Source organism: Cygnus olor, chromosome 1, assembly GCF_009769625.2.
Source record: "Cygnus olor isolate bCygOlo1 chromosome 1, bCygOlo1.pri.v2, whole genome shotgun sequence".
Lineage (NCBI taxonomy): Eukaryota > Metazoa > Chordata > Aves > Anseriformes > Anatidae > Cygnus > Cygnus olor.
In genome coordinates, this window is record NC_049169.1 from 35,197,190 (window position 1) to 35,217,328 (window position 20,139).

Sequence of the window (20,139 nt, forward strand, 5' to 3'; positions counted from 1 at the left end):
CAAGAAGTGCAATACTTTTATTTTTATTTATTACAAATATGTGAAAGAAGAGTATGTCTTGCAGGCCTGACTGTTTGCCCCTCATTTCTTCATATGATTAAAAGTAGATAAGCAATCAGCACCTATTCACCTTATCCAAAACATTCATGGTTTTATAACTCTCCATCATATCCTTTTTCCAAGCTGGACTTGTGCTCAATTTTCTCCTCGCTTAGAAGCTTTTTTGTGGTTCTTGTTAAGGAATGTTGGGAGGGGCTGACTCCTCCAGCAGCTGTGGCCCAGGACCACTCCTGCCCAACTACTAGGCCCAGCCCAGTGTTTGCAGGTTCAACGAGTAGTGAAACCGAGCACATCCCCACACACGCACCCTGAACACTAGTAAAGATACACGAGACTCTGAATTTGCATGCATGCACAGATTTGCAGCTGCCAGCACAGCCTAGGGTACCCACAGGCTGGCCCAGCTCCAGAGGTTGGTGCCCTGTCCCTCACACCCGTTTCCATTAGCTGACACTGAAACCTTGCAGGGCACACACAGGGATCATAGAGTGAGATTACACAGACTATGGTCCACAAAGGATTTAATTATTATTAAATAATGATTTCTTATTTAGCAACTTCTTAGCACAGGTTGCAGTGACCAGCCACAAGCAGACAAGTGTTCTGATGGCCTTGCTTTACATGCAACCAGCCCTTTTACTTCGCCTTTGTCTGTTCACCTTTGTTCCTCCCTGCTCCCCTTCCCCTGCTTATTCCATCAGTTTGCAATGCCCCACCAACCCCCAGATACATAATCCTGGACCCACAGGTTTGCACCCTTGCAAAGTCCTGGTTTGCCTGCAGGTTTGCCTGCAGGTTCTATATAGCCCATCAGTAAGCCTGCCTGACAAGGTCTGTTCTTGCCTTTGTCTCCCTTATTTTCCTCTGTCATGTTTGTGTCTCTGTATATTCTATTTATTGCTTCCTCCTTTTCTTATTATTGTTTTCTGTAGGGAACAGGTCCTTTGCAAGATACACTTAGGGGAGTAGCTGTTCTCTCCATCCACATAGCCTTACAGTTTTTATCCTGTTTTTCCCCGAACTACCATTTCTTCTAAGGTGGGTAAGACAAGTATGAACTCTATAAAATAGTGGCATGAAAGTGTTTTCTACTTGTTTCTTTTTATCTTTTTTATTCTTCCTTACTCTGTAAGTCCTTAAAGTGTGATTGTGTTTTAATTATCTCGAATCTTATTCATTGTGTCTTTGAGAACTTTATGTCAACTCCCAGATATTTACGCTTATGACTATGACGTTCTATACAGTAGTGTATCATAAAGTTTGATATTATTGTATAAAATATTATTTTATGTCTTCTGTAATATTTTTATTTTTGCAATTATAAGTGCAAAATACGAAAGTAACAATTGTATTCCTTTGTATAACACCTAAAACTGAGTCCAAAGAGTAATTTTAAATATGTTATCTTTATAAAACTTAAGATTTTTTGGTAACATTTTTACAGAAACTATTATATGACAAGGGTCATTAAAAAATATATGTTTTCATGAATAATATGTATTATTTTTGCCTTTGTCCTGGTTTCAGTTAGGACAGAGTTAATTTTCCTCCTAGTAGCTGGCAGGGTGCTATGTTTTGGATTAGAATGAGAAGAGCGCTGATAACATGCTGATGTTTTAATTGTTGTAGAGCAGTGCTTACACCAAGCCAAGGACTTTTCAGCCTCTCTCTGTCCTGCTAGCGAGCAGGCTAGGGATGCAGCAGGAGCTGGGAGGGGACAGACCCAGGACAGCTGACCCAAACTGGCCAAAGGGGTATTCCATACCATCTGACGTCATGCTGAACAATATATAGGGGTGGCTAGCCGGGGTGGAGGGGGGGCCGGCTGCTCGGGGATAGGCTGGGCATCGGTCAACGGGTGGTGAGCAATTGCATTGTGCATCACTTATTTCGTACACATTATTACTATTAATACTATTATTATTATTGTTGTTGTTGTTATTCTTTTCCCTGTCTTAATAAACTGTCTATATCTCAACTCACAGACTTCACTTTCCCGTTTCTCTCCCCCATCCCGGAGAGGGAGGGGGGAGGGTGAGCGAACGGCTGTGTGGTGTTTGACTGCCAGCCGGGCTAAACCACAACAGTCCATTTGGCGCCCAACGTGGGGCTTGAAGGGTTGAGATATCGACAGATTTGACCAGAGTGTGTTAAACTAAAATTGGTATAAGTATTCGACCTGCTTAATAGTTGCTAGTCACAATGTTGATTGCCTTAATCTCAAGTCTGCTGTGCCTGTTTCCCAAATTGAGTTTTATAGCAAGTTACTTTCTGTATGTGCTCCCTGTCGTGCTGTTTATCCTTTCCGGGCCCTGGTTTAAGATCGTTATGGTACTGTGTGGTGTAACGATGGCTTATGAAATGATGAGATATCTGGTCATGACTCTAACCTGGTATTTGTACTCAGCACTGTCGTCGACTCTATACTTCGGAAACCATATCTCAGAAACTATTAGCAATTACACCTATTGCCTTTTTTCATCAGGGAGTCAATCTGTGGAGGGGACAGGGGAAGATATTTTTTCCTACCTGTTCACTCTCCCTTCCTCCTTCACCACCCTCTTATCCCGCGAGCTAGTTACGGTAGCTCTCCAAGATGTTGAATATCCTTGGGATACTCAGACCAGCATGTTCTTGTTGTTATGTCTCCTGAATGCGCTTCAGGTTTTGTTTAAGGTTAAACAACTACTTAGGAATCTCATCCGGAGATCTGTCTTGAGGCGGGATATTTGCGAGTGGCAGGGAGTGTGGGAGGATATGGGCAGGTTTCTAGGGCAGTGGGCACCTCCAGTGTTTTGGACATTCACCCCTGAACAACTGCAAAATCCTAAAAAACTGGTAGAATGCTTGAAAAAAAGGTGTCATGACTCTGGCAGTTCGAAAGTGACACAAATCACTGTGGCGTGCTGGGGTCTGGCTTGTGCCTATCGAGCTGCAATTGATGCTACTATCAACCTAGTGACAGACCCTGCGGCCGTTCCAGTCCCGGCTCCTGCAGCCATTCCAGCTCCAGCTCCCGCAGCCGTTCCAGCTCCCGCAGCCGTTCCAGCTCCCGCAGCCGTCCCGGCTCCAGCTCCCGCAGCCGTTGCAGCTCCCGCAGCCGTTCCCACTCCTGTGGCTGGGTCAGAGAAATGAACTGTTGCAGTGCAAGTTGCCCCTGCAGAGGGTACTCCAACCCCTGTGGCAGACCCTGTGGCTGGGTCGGAGAAACGAACTGTAGCAGTGCAAGTTGCCCCTGCAGAGGGTATCCCAACCCCTGTGGCAGACCCTGTGGCTGGGTCGGAGAGGCGAGCTGTAGCAGTGCAAGTTGCCCCTGTAGAAAAGGTGAAAAAATGGTATAGAGACTCAGGTCGTTTAGAACGCAGAAAGTCTTCTGCTAAATCTGGGTGTGGAGAAGACGAGGCTGGGCCATCAAGTGCGCAGGAGGATGAAGATGAGGATGAGGATGTCAGAAAATCAACAGTAACTACCCGAACCCTATACCAGCGTGAGCTACGAGATGTGCGAAAAGATTTTGGTCACTGTATAGGTGAACAGCTTGTCACCTGGCTGCTACGGTGCTGGGACACTGGAGCCAATGGTGTGGAATTAGAGGGCAGGGAAGCCAGGCGGTTGGGATCCCTTGCTAGAGATGCAAGCATTGACAAAGCAATTGGAGATGGAGCACGATCTCACAGCCTCTGGAGGCGTCTCCTGTTAGCTGTGAAGGGAAGGTATCCCTACAAGGAAGAACTTGTATGTCTACCAGTCAAGTGGACCACCATGGAGAAGGGAATTCAGTACCTGAGGGAATTAGCCGTACGGGAAGTAATTTATAAGGACCTAGACGACGCACAAACATCCACAGATCCAGATGAAGTCCAGTGTACTCGACCCATATGGCGGAAGTTTGTACGGAATGCACCATCAACATGGGCCAGCACATTGGCAATAATAACCTGGAAAAACGGTGATGATCCCACAGTGGGTGACATGGCTAAACAGCTCCGGGAGTACGAAGGAAATCTCTCCTCTTCCCTACAGGCCTGCGTCTCGGCTGTGGAGAAACTCTCTGAAGAGTTCCACCAACTTAAAGAGAATTTATCTTCCCCCCCACCTGAACGAACCAGTGGCTACCAACTAAAAGAGAATACTTTGGAGAAACTTTTTGAAGAGGTCCACCAACTTAAAGAGAGTGTATTTTCTTCCCCACCTGTACAAACCAGTGTCTCGGCTATTAGGGGTAAACGTGCATCCGTGCAAAGAAGACAATATGGTGGGTACACACCCCGCGCCACCCTGTGGTTTTACCTACGTGACCATGGAGAGGACATGAGAAAATGGGATGGAAAATCTACTGCGACCCTAGAGGCACGGGTACGTGAGTTGCAAAAGAAAACAATCGGGAGAAAGGGGTTCTCTGAAAAGTTTGCTGCTCCAACTTCTAGCAGGCAGTCCTTTAAACACAGAAACGAAGATTCTGACCAGGACTAGAGGGGCCCTGCCTCCAGCCAGGGGGAGGAAAGGGACAACCGAGTTTATTGGACTGTGTGGATTCGATGGCCTGGCACGTCTGACGCACAGAAGTATAAGGCTCTAGTAGACACCGGTGCACAATCTACTCTAATGCCATCAAGCTGTAAAGGGCCAGAGCCCATCTGTATTTATGGCGTGACAGGGGGATCCCAGCAGTTAACTGTATTGGAAGCTGAAGTGAGTCTAACCGGAAATGAGTGGCAAAAGCACCGTATTGTGACTGGCCCGGATGCTCCGTGCATCCTTGGCATAGACTATCTTAGAAGAGGATATTTCAAGGACCCAAAAGGGTTCCGCTGGGCTTTTGGCATAGCTGCCTTAGAGACAGAGGACATTAAACAGTTGTCTACCTTGCCCGGTCTCTCAGAGGACCCTTCTGTTGTGGGGTTGCTGAGGGTTGAAGAACAGCAAGTGCCAATCGCTACCACAACTGTGCACCGGCGGCAATATCGCACCAACCGAGACTCCCTGATTCCCATCCACGAGCTAATTCGTCAACTGGAAAGCCAAGGAGTGATCAGCAAGACCCATTCACCTTTTAATAGTCCCATATGGCCAGTGCGAAAGTCTAATGGTGAGTGGAGACTAACAGTGGACTATCGTGGCCTGAACGAAGTCACGCCACCACTGAGCGCTGCAGTGCCGGACATGCTAGAACTCCAGTACGAACTGGAATCAAAGGCAGCCAAGTGGTATGCCACAATTGATATTGCTAATGCATTTTTCTCCATCCCTCTAGCAGCAGAGTGCAGGCCACAGTTTGCTTTCACTTGGAGGGGAGTCCAATATACTTGGAATCGGCTGCCCCAGGGGTGGAAACATAGCCCTACCATTTGCCATGGACTGATCCAGTCTGCGCTGGAGCAGGGGGAGGCTCCTGAACACCTGCAGTACATCGATGACATCATTGTGTGGGGTGACACTGCAGAGGAAGTTTTCGAGAAAGGGGAGAAAATAGTCCAAATCCTTCTGAAGGCCGGTTTTGCCATAAAACAAAATAAAGTTAAAGGACCTGCACGAGAGATCCAGTTTTTAGGAATAAAATGGCAAGATGGACGTCGTCAAATCCCAATGGATGTGATCAACAAAATAACAGCTATGTCTCCACCAACTAGCAAAAAGGAAACACAAACTTTCCTAGGTGTCGTGGGGTTTTGGAGAATGCATATTCCAAATTACAGTCTGATTGTAAACCCGCTCTACCAAGTAACTCGTAAGAAGAATGCTTTTGAATGGGGCCCTGAGCAACGACAAGCCTTTGAACAAATTAAACAGGAAATAGTTCATGCAGTAGCCCTTGGGCCAGTCCGAACAGGACCAGATGTAAAGAATGTGCTCTACACCGCAGCCGGGGAGAATGGTCCCACCTGGAGCCTCTGGCAGAAAGAACCTGGGGAAACTCGAGGTCGACCCCTGGGGTTTTGGAGTCGGGGATACAGAGGATCTGAGGCCCGCTATACTCCAACCGAAAAGGAGATATTGGCAGCATATGAGGGAGTTCGATCTGCTTCGGAAGTGGTCGGTACTGAAGCGCAGCTCCTCCTGGCACCCCGACTGCCGGTACTGGGTTGGATGTTCAAAGGAAGGGTCCCCTCTACACATCATGCAACTGATGCTACATGGAGCAAGTGGGTTGCACTGATTACTCAGCGGGCTCGAATAGGAAACCCCAGTCGCCCAGGAATCCTGGAAGTGATTATGGACTGGCCAGAAGGCAAGTACTTTGGGATATCGTCAGAGGAGGAGGTGGTCCGTGCTGAAGAAGCCCCACTGTACAACAAGCTACCAGAAAATGAGAAGAAATATGCCCTGTTCACTGATGGGTCCTGTCGTATTGTGGGAAAGCATCGGAGATGGAAAGCTGCTGTATGGAGTCCTACACGACGAGTTGCAGAAGCTGCTGAGGGAGAAGGTGAATCGAGTCAGTTTGCAGAAGTGAAAGCCGTTCAGCTGGCCTTAGATATTGCTGAACGAGAAAAGTGGCCAGTTCTCTATCTCTATACTGATTCATGGATGGTAGCAAATGCCCTGTGGGGGTGGCTACAACAATGGAAGCAGAACAACTGGGAACGCCGGGGCAAACCCATCTGGGCTGCTGCATTGTGGCAAGATATTGCTGCCCGGGTAGAGAACCTGGTTGTAAAGGTACGCCATGTAGATGCTCATGTGCCCAAGAATCGGGCTACTGAAGAACATCAAAACAACCAGCAGGTGGATCAGGCTGCTAAGATTGAAGTGGCTCAGGTGGACCTGGACTGGCAACATAAAGGTGAATTATTTATAGCCCGATGGGCCCATGACACCTCAGGCCATCAAGGTAGAGATGCAACATACAGATGGGCTCGTGACCGAGGGGTGGACCTGACCATGGACACTATAGCACAGGTTATTCATGATTGTGAAACATGTGCTGCAATTAAACAAGCCAAACGGTCAAAGCCTCTCTGGTATGGAGGACGATGGCTGAAATACAAATATGGAGAGGCCTGGCAGATTGATTACATCACACTCCCCCAAACCCGCAACGGCAAGCGCCACGTACTTACAATGGTGGAAGCAACCACCAGATGGCTGGAAACATATCCTGTGCCCCATGCCACCGCCCGGAACACTATCCTGGGCCTTGAAAAGCAAGTCCTATGGCGACATGGCACCCCAGAAAGAATTGAGTCAGACAATGGGACTCATTTCCGAAACAACCTTATAGACACTTGGGCCAAAGAACATGGTATTGAGTGGGTGTATCACATCCCTTATCATGCACCAGCCTCCGGGAAAGTTGAACGATACAATGGACTGTTAAAGACTACACTGAAAGCAATGGGTGCTGGGACATTCAAAAATTGGGAAACACATCTGGCAAAGGCCACCTGGTTAGTCAATACTAGAGGATCTGCCAACCGAGCTGGACCTGCCCAATCAAACCTGTTACGCACTGTAGAAGGGGATAAAGTTCCTGTAGTGCACATAAGAAACTTGCTGGGTAAGACAGTCTGGGCTACTCCCGCCTCAGGAAAAGGCAAGCCCATTCGTGGGATTGCTTTTGCTCAGGGACCTGGATGCACTTGGTGGGTAATGCAAGAGAATGGGGAGGTCCGGTGTGTACCTCAAGGGGACCTAATACTGGGTGAGAATAGCCCATGAGTTGAATTATAGTATGTTAATTATCATATAACACTGTATGTCATCGCTACCATGGTTGCTATATATCATAGATGAAAATGGTGATTAATTAGAAGGTATTGGAAAGAGTGTAACCTGAGCATGACATAAATGGTATGGAATAAGGGGTGGATATCTGTTCTGGTTTCAGTTAGGACAGAGTTAATTTTCCTCCTAGTAGCTGGCAGGGTGCTATGTTTTGGATTAGAATGAGAAGAGCGCTGATAACATGCTGATGTTTTAATTGTTGTAGAGCAGTGCTTACACCAAGCCAAGGACTTTTCAGCCTCTCTCTGTCCTGCTAGCGAGCAGGCTAGGGATGCAGCAGAAGCTGGGAGGGGACAGACCCAGGACAGCTGACCCAAACTGGCCAAAGGGGTATTCCATACCATCTGACGTCATGCTGAACAATATATAGGGGTGGCTAGCCGGGGTGGAGGGGGGCCGGCTGCTCGGGGATAGGTTGGGCATCGGTCAACGGGTGGTGAGCAATTGCATTGTGCATCACTTATTTCGTACACATTATTACTATTAATACTATTATTATTATTGTTGTTGTTGTTATTCTTTTCCCTGTCTTAATAAACTGTCTTTATCTCAACTCACAGACTTCACTTTCCCGTTTCTCTCCCCCATCCCGGAGAGGGAGGGGGGAGGGTGAGCGAACGGCTGTGTGGTGTTTGACTGCCAGCCGGGCTAAACCACAACAGCCTTTTAAATGCCATTGTTTTGGGGGTCCATATCCTGACTGCCTTAATTAGGCAACATTGTTGCATCTCAAACGAGACTATTTCTATGAATGACTGTATGTTCCAGTTTGACTACTCATGGGCAGATACCTTGACTAACGTTTTTGTGACTACAGAACAGCATTCTGTTATTGATGAATGTATACTGAGGAACTTCAGTCACATGGACTTTTAACATATATAAAATTTCAGGAGACTGGCAGAACACAGACTGTGCTGCAGTGCTAAGATTTACTTACTTTTTCACATTTTACCACTCTAAAACAACAAAATACCAATATAATTACTTAAACAGCATGCTGCTAAACAGCTTAACTAAGAAAAAAATCAGTAACTAGTGGTGGTTTTTTCCATGTGTGAGAATTGGGAAACAAAGGCATTATGAGATAAATTCAGGCCAGTCAGAACCTTACATTCATATGCTTACTTCTACATTTTTAACACTGCTATCAATAATGATGAAAACTTAGACAAGAATGATATTAAGCCAGGGATTTTACAAGCAAAGATGGACAGAGGTCGTCCCTAAAAGGTCTTCTAGTTCACACAGAGCACAATGGTTCAGAGCATGGAAAGCATGCACAACAGTACAAGCAGGGGGACCAGTCTGTGGATTTGCAAACATCACGAATGCTTTCTGCATTGGTTTCTTATGTGTGTTAGGAGTGTATCAAGACTCAGACTTTCTGTGATGAATGCAACTGTTCCCACTTGTGTTCTTCTACCACAAAGTGATATTCCACATCTGGCACAATCCTATTGAGGAAAATGAGTGAAGCTGTGGTGCTGTGCTGTGTGCTAGGAAACCTTTCTTAGCAGGGTTAGCAATCCAAGAAAAGTCCTGCTGAAGGACACATCTTTTTTCTGTTTGTTTGAGAAATGACCAGCACAAGCTATTGCCTGTATAGCTTGACAAGTAGGATTTCTCACAATTTAGTACAGAAATCTGGATGACCAAAAAACAAAGAGGGAAACATAGCAATAAATAGATAGACAGACAGACAGACAGATAGATAAATAGATTCTCTTCTTTTATTTTCCTCTCAAGAGAAATTTAAGACGAGTAGAGTAGGCTGTCTAAGGCAATTCTTCCTTAATGAAAACTGGAAAGCAAAGGGTAGTGCTTCACCAATTTCATCATCTGTCATCTTTACAAACATAGTCTTTTGTTGTTGTTGTTTTGTTTTGGGGGGGAACGGGGGAACAATATAAAATACTATATAATTTTAAAAAGCAAGATACATAAGCATAAATTATTTGGTCTGTTTGTACAGAATATTTTTATAGTGCTGCTTTAACATAAAAGATATAATAAAAAAGCTAAATTATTCCAAAGGAAAAATGACTAGAAGATATAACAAACTTATATGTATAATAACAAAGTACATTCTAATTAAAGTTGTCATTTTTTCATAAAACTTTATGTGAACATTGTAATTCAGTGTTAGGTAGCATGTAATTACCAGGCCTTCATGAATGTAACTGAAAAATCATCAATCTCGAAAACTGATATTAAGATTGTCCTTAACTTTTTTTCTTTCTGGGAGAGTGTCTTTTTTGTCATCCTCTTCCCTGACATAATATATACACAGATGCACACCTATAAAGTTTTAATAACAGTAGTACTTTTGGTTTGGGGAAACTTAAGGAACAAGAATGAAAAAAAAATGTCTATTAATATATCATATGAGGAAATTGCTTGCAGTTAATAAATTAGTGTTTTCCATTTCAAATAAAATTGCATTTTGTCTCTATTCTGTTAGCATTCACAGTTACAGGATTTTACTGCGTCTCGTAACTTAGCCAAGTTATTTGTACTATTAGAATGATACAGGAGAGTGACAGCACAATATCTTTTCATTACATTTTTGAAGATAGCAATGTGTAATATGGACTGTTCACTTACACAGACTGACAAAGTTTAAGTAATATTCAAACAAGAATGCTCTATTGCATGTAAATGCAGCAGAGAAGTGTAGATGTGTCTGGTGTGGAGTAATGTAGCAAAAAAAAATAGTAACTTTGATTTTGTAATTAAGTAATAAAATAAAATTTTTGACACACACAGAGGAACTTACTCAAACAAATGATAGGCATATACTGAACAATCATTCCATTACTGTCCTTTGGAGAACTCCTTTAATAGTTTATTAATATGTAAGTCATTGGAAGCCAACAAACTGCTACAGAAAGGCAGCAAATAGAGTTCAGGTTTACTGCCACTTCTTGAAAGAGGATGCAGTACTTGGAGTTTCATGGGGGACAGAAAAATAACCTTGTGCAATCCTGTCACTGAAATCAGGCCTGTGTTCTGGGAAGTGACAAGACATGGTTGTTGCTAAATGACAAAACATGAGGTATTTGGTCACTGAGCACAGGGAAGAAGACAACAGACTGGTTCAACTGTGCGCCGCCATTACCATGCTGAGGTTGGTGGAGTGGAGGTGGTCACACGGACGGTGACTGACCGTGGTGGTTTTACCCTGCTGGGCAGCTGGACACCACAACTGCTCTCTCGCTCCCCCTCCTTAAAAGAAGAGGGGCAGAAGAAAGTATGCTGGAAAGAATAATAAAACTCATGGTTTGAGATAAGGGTGATTTAATTAAAGGGTAAAGGAAGATGGGGGGGGGAGGGGGGAGAGAGAAAAAAAAAAAAAAAGTCCAAATGGAAGTACAGAGAGAGAGAAAAGAAATTACTCTCTACTTCCCATCAACAAATGATGTTCAGCCATGTCCCGGGAAGCAGGGCCTCAATACATGTAGCGGTTGTTTGGGAGGACAGATGTCTTCATAACAAGAGCACACACACACACACACACACACCCCTCTTCCCCACCTTTTATTGCTGAGTGTGACATCAGTGGCATTGAATATCCCTTTGGTTGGTATAGGTCAGCTGCCCTGGTGATGTCCTCTCCCCACTTCTTGTCCAGCCCCAGCCTGCTGGCTCTTGGTGGGGGGTTTGGAGGGAGTCCTGATACTGTGCCAGCATTGCTCAGCAATAGACACAACACTGGTGTGATACCAGTGCTGTTCTAGCTACAAGTGCAGAGCACAGCACTCTATGGGCTGCTGCAGGGAAAGTTAGTTCCATCCCAGCCAGACCCGGAACACTGACTCAGCTGACTTTGTCAGCTCAAGTGTTGCATCTATCACCTCCTACTGGCTTTGCATACCAGCAGGCATTTACTAAGCACATAACTGAATTCAACACAGACCAAAAACTGCAACAGATACATCTCAATGGAAAACATCCAATGAATTTCAGATTCAAGAAAGAATGATAAGATGATTGTTTTCCTTTTTAGCGAAATGTAGCCCTCTAGGTATGAAACAGAAAAGGAGAGTTCAGTGAAGAAACATGCCTTCTTCAGCTCTATTTAACTCCGGTTAATTTGACCAAAACAATGAATGATTGATTACTCCTTACTGTTTCACCCTTAGTAACAATTTTGGTAATCCCCTTTTGGTGGGAAACCTCTAGCTATTTCAAAACACTTTCTACTGCTGTAGAAAGTACTGTTTCCTATAAAATCAATTTTGAAATCATGTAGAAACACTACCTGCTTTTTTTTGTTTGTTTGTTTGTTTGTTGTTAATTCTTCAAAGAATACATTGGTACTACATCTCAGAAAAGTCTGAGGAGGCAACTTGCAAGGAAACTTTTTTTAAAAAGCTAAATAAAATTCTGATGGGTAAAAAATCTTCAAATCCATACTCTTTACAGTTCATTATAAAGAAAAATATCTCCTGGGATGCTTTCCCAGCTTCTGGAGATGGTATAATGGTTATCATATTTCCCAGTGTAAAACATCTCTCTTCCAATATTTATTTATTTATTTATTTATTTATTTGGCACCCTTTTATCAGAAGCAACTTCTCCAGAGATATTTAATTCAAAATAATAGAGGGCAGCAAGTGATTTACTTGTTTTGGATGGCTCAAAGTGATCGTTACCAGAGCAGTTGTATCTTCTGGGTTTTCATTTCTTTTGAATGGAGATAGTATTAGACTGCTTGTGTACCAAGAAGAGACAACATTTTTTCTTCACTATTTACCTCTTTTGCCCCACAGATATGATAGTGTGGGTTTGCTTCTTATTCTATGGGACTCATTTCATTAAAAATTCCATTTCTAAAGTTTGTTATAACTTTCTCCCATTTAGTCTGGATCTAGATGCTAAGAGAGAATCTACTCTATTCTATTTCTATTCTGTCCTAGATGCTAAGGTAGAATTCACAGAGAACATGGGGAAAGAGTATGAAGTGTAGGAAGTAAGGGTGAATCTTATGCTATAATCTAAACGTGGTCTAATAGTTGTGGGTACCAATCCCAAATAAGGAAATACAGAAAGGAAAATTCTTAACACATAGCAATTAAATAATAAAATTTCTTTGTTTATCATACATATATACAGAGAAAAAGAAATAATTTATGTCTTGATGAATCCAAAACAGCTTGGAACTCGCGACTACAGCCAGATCTAGAAACTTGGCACACCCACTCCTGATCCTGGGAAAAACATCTTTCCTTTCCTTAGTTCAGATTTGTGACTCCAAAATCCACTCTTTCCACACAATTAATTCCTATGTCCCATTGTCAGCATGACATGAGCCTGCACCTTCTCTTACACCTTGAGAAGTGAGGAGTATGCCAATTTGCCTGTTCCAGTACAAGTACAGTCATCCCTTGTCTCATCATTCAAGAATAGTATCCAAGCACCATTTGGGAGATGCACACACTCAGAAAAGAGATATTGAATCCAGATATGAAAAGGAACAGGACTAAGTGAGAAGGGGTGGCACACAGCAACATCTACCACCACTGACAAATGCTCCAATGTACTTGATCAATGGTCAGAGAACAGATACCTTCCTGAAATAAAACCTTCTCTTCTCTGTAATACACTTGTTCAGCTTTCTGTTTTCCACATTCTCACACAGTTCATGTCCACTCCGGTCAAGGTTTTAAGTGTATATGTCTCTCTGAACAGGATTTAAATCTTCAACTTATTACTCATTTATTTCCCCATGGTGTAATAAAATTAAAGTCAAATTAACCAAGGACAACATCATGTTTCAGGTCAGAAAAAAGTCAAATACTTTGTTTTGGCAGTGTCAATGTGCTATGCTAGAATGAACTGCTATGATTTCAAGCCAGTAAATACACTAGTTAACACCATTTCAGAGCATGGATCTTGTATGTTTTTTTGTTTGTTTGTTTGTTTTGTTTGTTTGTTTGTTTGTTTTCCATTTGCCATTTCCAAGAGTTAATATATGGACATATATATCAACAAACTAAGAATTCTATTATTTATCCAGAAAGCAATATACATACAAATAAACACTTTAGTAATGAGGCTGACATGGATCAACTACATAAATACCTAAATAGATTTAGCATCTTAGAGTATTAGGAACTTAGGGCCCTTGAGTACTCAGATAGCTTTTAGAAAGCTCAGAGAGCAAGTTTCTGGAGTTTTCTGAAGACAAAATTTTTAATATATGTTTCTCAGGTAGAGTTATCCAAATTTTGGGGGAGTCCAAATGCTTACCCTGCAGAAGATAAGATATACTGAGCCTGCTACATTTTAATTAGGGAAACAAAATGAAAATGAGAAATCTGGATTCTGAATATAATTGTACGCAGCCACATTTAAGAAAGATACATTCAAACTATAGCAGTTACAGAGCATGGTCACTAGAATGGTAAATGAAAAGGAGGTTGTTTAGCCTAGCCTAACAGAGTGATGATACACATTATCAGAACAGAGGAATAACAAATGAGTATACAGTGGCTGTGACTAAATTTAGGCTGGAAATTTTTGGGGGGAAAAAAAAAAGAAAAAAAAGTCTATCTACTCTACAAAGTAGAGTGCTGTAGCAGAAAAGCTCTAGAGTTAATTAAATCTATCAGATGTTAGAATGCAGCAGCAAGATGCAGTCATTGCCTGCATCTAAAGACAATTCTTATTATTCTTCTTGATACATAGCTGGCACTTAAACGGAACTCTAGAGGAAGAGGGGGGAGTATTTTCTGTAATCTAGTCTAAACATGTAAATCTTCCCCTACTAGATTACATGTATGATGGGTTTTTAGGTCTTGCATATTCAGGATCTTTCTGTGATCACAGAACTAGAAAATGTATGCAAAATAATTGTTTGTGAGGTGATACTGTATCACTCTGGCTTGGTTTTGTAAGGTTTTGTTTGGGTAGGCCAGGTAGAGTGTCCTACACACTCTCTCTGTGAGTTCATACAACCCTAATATTGAGAAAAAATTCCTTGGACAGAAGAAGCAGTCATGGGGAGTCATAAAGAAATCATAGGAGGAGATAATTTAGTTAAGCATTATGTAGTTTCTGCTTCAAAACTCATGTCTCAGCTCACTTTTTGTCTCCTCTGCTATTGAAATGTATGGCATGTTACTATAAGTATGACAGCATTTCAAAAAACACTCATTTATGGCTGGCTGCTTTAGTGGATTAGTGAGTCAAGTGGATTATTTTTGCAATATGTTCTCCCCTATTAAGCCTTCTGTCCCAGCCTGACAGGAACCAAGGGTGTCCCAGAAGACTGCACTCTAATCTGCAGTTTGGGGAAGCCACTAATGTTGCTGTGCTTGCTTTTATTAGCCATCTTTGCTAGCATACAATATTGGCAAGGAAGTTGGGTTTTGTTCTTGGCTACAATTCTGTGACAAGTGTTTCCAATCTAGGGCATTAATTTTTGACCTGTTAAACCAAAAGGGTTCCCTCGGTGGTAAAAGAGAAAATTCAGCCTCACATCTATGAAGCTTCATTCAGTTCTGTCCTAAATATGGTCCAGACAGAAGGTAGAAAGGTCAAGAGAAATACAGAAAGCTGAGAAGTGCATTCTGTCCTCAGTTAAAATCTATTTGGGGAATTCAGCAGGTAGCAGCAGTAAGCCTTACTTTGTGCTCTGTTTTTTATTATGGTTTGACAGTGATCCTAGTTTCAGAGGGAGTCTGGGGTGTAACTGGCTGATTTTGTGTGGTAAATGCATCGCATTTGACTCTCTGCTTTGGATGAAGACAGTGTTAACACAGAGGTTTGTTATGTACTTTTTAATTACTTAATCACTGCTTTGCATACAGATACCATGGAGCTTGCTAAGATACCACAACCCCAGGTTGACCAACAAGTGTCACATCAGTTTAGCTTATCTCATAAAAAATTTTCTGTTTCTATCAATGTCCTTGGAAAGTTGAGAGCAGAAATATTGAAATCACACGATAAATTCTAAGAACTGAAAGCAAGACCAACAATGTCTCCAGTTACATTTACAGACCCTAAGAACTGATACATCACCCAGTAAGTGAAGAAACATCAGAAACCATTCTGATTCAAGAGAGGCTTCTGCTAGCCAGTCCACCTTCCCAAGGTTTAGTGACTGTTCTCTTACCTAGCCTCTTTCCAGCTGTATAATATTTGCTTGTTTTAGAGTTTCAGAGTTGTTTTAGAGTTTCAGTTGGATGCTACTCACGGTTACAATCAATTAGTGCTTCTTATTAACAGAGTTACAGGGTACAATTTATTTGCAGAAGAATTATGGTAGCAACATATGAAGTAGTAAACAGTAGAGTGGCCATCTTATACCTGGATGATTTTCCTGGCCAAAAGCAAGATGAGCAGTGATAACAAGCTACACAGTAAATGAGGATTCAGGGTTTCTCATCCTCTCTAGTGAATATTTTAGAAATGCATTTTGCTGCTAATAGAAACTGAAGCATGCTTTAAAATCTGCATCTCTATTGCTGCAGAAAGTAGAGAATAAAAAAGAAATTGTCCTTAAAAATTGCCCGTGACATGACACGATATTTCCCTCTCACCCTGAGTCAGCATGTATAGATCTGCTGCACATAGTCAAACTCTATGATCTCTTCCTTGGGGGGCTTTCTGTATCCATGCATATGGCTGCTAATAACATTCTAACCTCTGACTTCTTAACTATTACCTTCTACTTACATCATTCACCAGCTCAGTGCTAAGACCCTCTTAACATATTATAAGACATTAATAGATTTTTTTATCACCAATTATATTTCAGGATTGCTTTTCATAAAAATGCCCAGTTGCTAAGTATATGTCATCTAACTGATTCTACTCCAATGTACCAAATGCAGTAGTTAAAAATGGCTAATAACTCACTCATGTAATGTTACAGGTACATTTGGTACCTTTCTCTCCTCTGATTATAGACATATCAGCTCATTAAACACTACTGTAAGAACACTAGCTGAGCCCTTCCTTTTAACAAACTACCAGTGTGAATCTAGAGGCTAAGCCCTTCTCTTTTAATGATTCAGTAATACTGCCTTCATAATCGGAGGAGGCTGGGAAGAGATGGAAGGAGAGCACACAGTGTTTCAACCAGCATCTATAAGTACAGAAGTGGTGTTTTTCATGTCTGATTTCAAGTATTTTTTAAAATGTCCTCTTGTGCCCTTTTCTGGTTGCTTCTTTTATTAAAAAAATGTTGATCTTCAGAAAGGCTGCTGCACTTGTGTAGATGCCACGTTGAACAGAATTACTTCATACAATCATTTAGAAGCTGTAGAGTACTACAGATATAATGGCAAAATTGTATAACTGGTAAACATACATATACTAAATAATATAACATATAAGTATGTGCAATAATGCATCTTATAAGTCAGAATATAATTTGAAACCACTAGAGATCAGGGAGATGTTTGTTTCTAGAGGGAATCTGACAGCATTTCTTGTGGTTGCCTTAATGAATAAAATCAATCATTTTTTGCTCCTAGTCCAATTGCATACTAACTGCAGATTGTTTCATGGCTCTAATGGGCTCCCTCTCCTGACACTTTAAAGGGATAAAAAGGTTTTGTCTTCAACCAGAATTGGGCCTGCATCATCTGAAAGGTCCTCTACTATTACCGCAGGAAACTTAGCCCTCCAGCTACTGACGTGAAAGTCTTTCCTTTCCAGGCTTATCAGTAATCAGAAGGAAAACAGATGCAGAACTAAACAGAAAGCAAAACTCTTGTCCCTTAGAGATTGTCTGGTGGGACTCACGGCCTGAATCATGGGTTAGGGCACAGGACCCCTGCTCCGTCTGAAAAAGCACACAAGTAAACAGCCACTGCAGGGATAGTTGTTTTAAGCAGTCCTGCCTCAGCACTACCCACGAGACTGTGCTCTCTCCTGTTCCACTTGCTCACAGTTTGTCTTTTCCTTCCGTTAAATCTGATTTTCTTACTGATATATTGGGGTGGAACTGCTTGATCTCATCACTGATCATTAACACCGTGTTTACCAGAAGTGTCTGCGTAACTGGCCTCTTGGCACCACTGACAGGTATAAGAAATATTTCAGCAGAATTATATGCGGTAGCAATGTAATAGTGCCCATTGGCACTTGGCTGATTTTCTTGCCCAAAGGCAAGATGAAAAGTAATAACTAATTCTACAGTAGATGAAGATTTAAGATTTCTCATCATTTTTTTCTTTTTTTTTGAATATTTAGATAAAATGCATTTTATAGCTGCCAAAAAATTATAGTATATACCACAATTTGCAGTTCCATTACCCAAGATAAATTAATACCATATGACAAACTGATTCAACAGACTTACTCTGTTATTATTACCTGTTTCAGAATTCCCAAATAAAATCAGTCAGCTGCAATGTATGCTCTGTCTCCCAGAGCTCCACTACTTCTCTTGGTACCTTAAACACAAACGATTGTTGGAAAGAGAAGGGTTATATTAACTCTTCTAAATATCATACCAGATAATTAAGTTGTCTAAAACAGAGGTTAGAAACTTATTTTAGGACCTTCCCTATATTAGCACTTTGGTAGTATTAGTAGTTAATGACACATATCCTCAAGGGCTGTTAAATTACTTTACAAATAAGTGTCCAGGAAATAACATTATTTGCATTTTACTGAGGAAATTGAGGAATAGAGGTGCTATTAAACCAAACATAAATAGTGAATCTAGTATGAGACCAAAAACAACAGATGATGGCACAGATTCATTTAACAGCACTTCACTGGATCGTTAGGAGTACAGTCAAACCACATTCCCTTCATGGAGATAGAGAGCAGCCCAATAAATATGATTTTGTCATTATTGCCAGTCTGTGGCAAACAGTCACAGACTTTTCATTGTCCTTAAGGTGCTGGGTCTGAGGACCTGCCACGGTTTTTATTGGCATGAGGTGATTTTTTTTGGCTTAGCCATGACAACAGTTCTCTAGGAGTAAAGTAGCTATTGTCTAAATTTGTTTTAGCTTAGCTTTAGTTTATAATAACAGCAAGCAGTTATTCTGCGGGGATTATACAATTTAGGACACCAGTACAAAAAGTGATGTGGAAGAGTGATCAGAGGTCCCAGACCAACAGGATGATATTTATACCAATGAAAATGGGCACCCAGCAGTCACTACATCAGTGTAGCCTTGTGAGTCACGTAACACCAGTTTAAAAAAAAAAAAAAAGAAAGAAAAAAGAGAGTAATCTGGAACCAATGAAAATAAGCAACATATAATAAGACTGTGTGAAGAAAATGTATAAAAATGAATCCAAGCAGATGCAAGACTGAAGAAGAAAACCATGTTGAACAGTTGAACATCAACACTCCATTTGACAAAGACCTCGGGAGTCTGATGACTTGACCACCACCAAAAACACCACCATTTTTCTTCAGGAGTACCAGAGGGTCAACCTTGACAATAGAGGGACATTGAAAGGATGAACAAAACACCGGTCAACAGGGGGAGATAATAGGAATTTTTATTATAAAAAACTTTAATGGCTGTTAAAACATTAATTGGGCTAGCAATAAATTTTTAACTATTATAAATACCTATTGTAAATATATAAATATTACCTATTATAAAAATTTTACATATACATGGTGTTAATGCCTTTTGCTCATAACTGAATTTTGAGTGCAGTGATACCGACAATCCTGGTCAGATCCGAGGACACATGGACTGCCATACACTACATGGTTTCTTAACCCTTCAGTTTCATTCCCAGAGTGGAACAGGGTATGTTCTCCCAGAGCTCATAAACTCCCTGCCAGCAATAATACCTCTATTTCCAGACTCAATTAGGAATTCTTACTCTACATTTGGAGGAAATTGCACTGCTTTCAACATATAATAATTATGGCACATTTGAATGCAAAACTCATTTTCTAATATGAAGTATCAATAAGTAGCATATCCATTTTCAGAAGGAGGAGCTGAACTCCTGGTCAGTTTGTTTCAAAGATAATAATCTGTGAATTGCAATTCCACAAAAGGGATTTCATCCTTCCTGATAATGGCTCTATCGTTTTCACTGTTAAAATATATGGTATTGTTGCATTCTGCCCACTCTGGAATGGTTGCATTTCAATGACAGGTGAAATAATATCCTCCCTAATACATACACCAAAAGAACTACCATGTTAATGGACTGTCATTTTTATTATTAGTTCCTTTCCAGACCATTCTTCATAAAGCAGAGTTAGCACTTTTCAGCTGTCACATTGCAGAATATCCTTTTTCTGTCTTATGTTCAGTGTCACAAAGTACCTACCATGGCAGATTAATTCTGTTCAGTAGCATGATACCCCAGCAGGAACACTGGAAAAAAAAACACCCAAGATTTTTC